The sequence below is a fragment of the Halyomorpha halys genome, unplaced genomic scaffold (genome assembly GCF_000696795.3).
Source record: "Halyomorpha halys isolate HHAL.00 unplaced genomic scaffold, Hhal_1.1 Scaffold410.1, whole genome shotgun sequence".
Lineage (NCBI taxonomy): Eukaryota > Metazoa > Arthropoda > Insecta > Hemiptera > Pentatomidae > Halyomorpha > Halyomorpha halys.
The window spans coordinates 663,784-666,517 of record NW_027111460.1 but is presented as its reverse complement, the minus strand read 5'-3'; the positions used below and the strand labels follow the sequence as shown (position 1 = coordinate 666,517).

At 31.6% G+C, this 2,734-nt stretch overlaps 1 protein-coding gene across 1 annotated transcript in view; it reads left to right on the top strand.

The window, feature by feature from the left end:
- The first annotated feature begins 199 nt into the window (after positions 1-199).
- LOC106682399 (uncharacterized) overlaps positions 200-2,734 on the top strand; it is a 23,221-nt gene continuing 20,686 nt past the window's right edge. The window contains exon 1 of the mRNA XM_014423220.2: positions 200-340. The gene's annotated coding sequence lies outside the window, so the exon portion shown is untranslated. The remainder of the gene's footprint in view (positions 341-2,734) is intronic.

Below are 2,734 nucleotides of genomic sequence, written 5' to 3'. Positions count from 1 at the left end.
ATATATTATATATTATAATTTTTACTTTAATATGTTATTGCGTTTTCCATTTAGAACATTTTATTAGCAAAACGTTGACTAAATTAAGTATACAATTTATATACGTGAACTAGCTGAATGGGAGCATACTACGCAAGACGTAGTACAGAGCGCCGAATCGAGAGATGGTGGGGGACGGTAAACATTATTTCACCTTGGCCTAGTGCAAGCCAAAGGCAGTAAGGCGTCGCAGTTTGGTGCAACTGTACTCGATAACGTTCACTGCCTCTGTCGATCTTTTTCAATTATTGATGTCTTTGCCTCAAAATTCTATTTCACCTCACCAAATCTTTTTCTCACAGTGAGTACAAAATCATTTATCTTATTAACTTTACTTTAAATCAATTTAAGCTCTTTGAAATAAGTTTAAATTGATATTTTACGCTTTGTGTGTGTACTGATATACAAATAAATTCAACGATTCACAAATTTCACTCCAACAGACAGTTGGACGTATACTCACAATGAAGTTTCAGTGTAAAAAGGAGTTTCATAAAAAATTTTTGTGTGATGGAATAATTTTTTTTTCTTATAAATATTTTAATTTATTTTAAATCATAATAAAAGAATTTTAACAATATTCATTTGATTGGTAACAATGGAAGTTACCTTAATCTATACATATTTGATTTTTTTAAATTGAATTTTGAATAATTTCGTTATTTTTTACTACATTAAATTTACTACTTTTACTTATATTCAATCCCGAAGGTAGGCAACATATTTTCCTTCAAAGCAAAAGTGAAACTATTAAGGCCACGCCCACGGAGTTTTGTTTACGATGAGGTTAATATGAATATCAGCCATTGTAATCTCAAATGAAACAGAAGAACCCAGTGATTGGCTCGTATTCCCCTACTCTGTCACGCCCCATATCTATTTTAAGGCCTGCCTTTTTGCCTTCACTTTCCGTACCATCTTATCCCCTCCTCTATACTCCTTATTATCTTTCTTCAAGTATTCAATGTTCTGTTGTATGACCTAGCCTATTATTATGAGAGGTAATTACCCTACTCTCATTCAAACCATAAGTGAAAACAAAAAGTAGGTAGTTGGCCATTCCCCCAGAAGTTCCGGTTAATAGGAATGTCCGCCATTGTAATCTGAACTGTTGAAGTGATAACCCTTCTTCCTAGTAAACCTATATCCGAGCTTATTATATTTTTTTGTTTATTATTTTCAGTTATGTAAATTTATATTTGACTAGCGAATAATAAATTATAATATTAATAGACTCTAATGATAATAATGTAGGGTAAAAAGATCTGTTCTGGCACAGGGCTACGGAGCAATATGGCGGTACCTATTTCCCGCCAAATGTTCTAACCTATAAGTGCTTCATCTAGCGGATTTGTTTAGATTTAACTTTTTACCTATTTTCTCATATATAATATCTATATAAATAATTTTTTTTTTGTCTTTTGAAACCAGATATATATAACTTATATTATCTATAGTTGACTATAAACTATTCCAGCTTCTTCAACCATGTATAGATAGTAGAGTTCTAATCCAGATTAGTACATCACGGAATTATTTCGAACACACATCTGACGAAATGGGGTATCTGTATACGATTATAGGCAATAACCTATAATCACTTTCACTTTGGTTTGAATCTTTCGAACTTATTGAAAATTCATTTTCTGCTTATACCGGTGACCTCCTTATGTAAAGTCTTGGCACAAAGTCGGAAAACCTTACAAAATCATGGCTGCAGAACACCCTGATATAATAAATAATTAATTGAAATTATAAAAAAAAAAAATTAATAATTTGTAAATTATGCAGAAGAATTCGGGGGTGCAGTCAAAAGAAAAACTATTTATTGAACTATTTTTTGTTTTCTTTTGACCGCACCCTCTCTCCTTCCATCTTCTGCATAACTTGAAATAATAATGTCAATCATATATATTTATATAATGTAATGATTTGTAGATTTGTTTTGCCAAAGGTTACGTATTTTGAAGATTAAATTAAATTGTCAACATTTTGTCAAAAAGCATCCACAAATTATTTTTATTTATTTCTATGTATGGCTGTATAAAATTTCGATATACTAATTTTGATTTAAATTTTGCAATCAAAATTTCTAATACGACAAAATCGGTATTACACCAAAAATTACAAATTACAGATTCAACGTGAATAAAAAATCTAGAGTGTGTATATGGTAAAAAAAAAAAGAAAGAAATCTGTGAAATATGACTTATGAGATTAAATTTTACTACAACAAACGGTCCAAACTTCCAATCCATTACAAAATACTGATCTACATGACCGTTATAAGGCCTATCTGGACATACGGAGTTGAGCTAGGAGCTCCACTAAACCATCTAATTCCTCTCGAATGCAATCCTTACAGTCCAAAATCCTTAATGCTCCTTACTTTGTCACAAATCAAATCATCCATCAGGACCTCAATGTCCCATATGTTGCCGATTCGGCCAGAACCAGATACCAATCCTTCCATGATAATCTTCCCAACCACCCAAACCAACTCGTTTTTAACCTGGGTTCTATTTCACTACCTAATAATCCTCCTAGGTGTCTGAAAAGAAGATGGCCTCTAGAAATGTTATTGGAGTTCTATCAGCGGGTAGATTCTCCACATGTTTGTATCATGTCACTATGTCACCTATAGCAAATTTACTTGTATATATTTTATACAGTTGTAAATAACAATAAATAAATT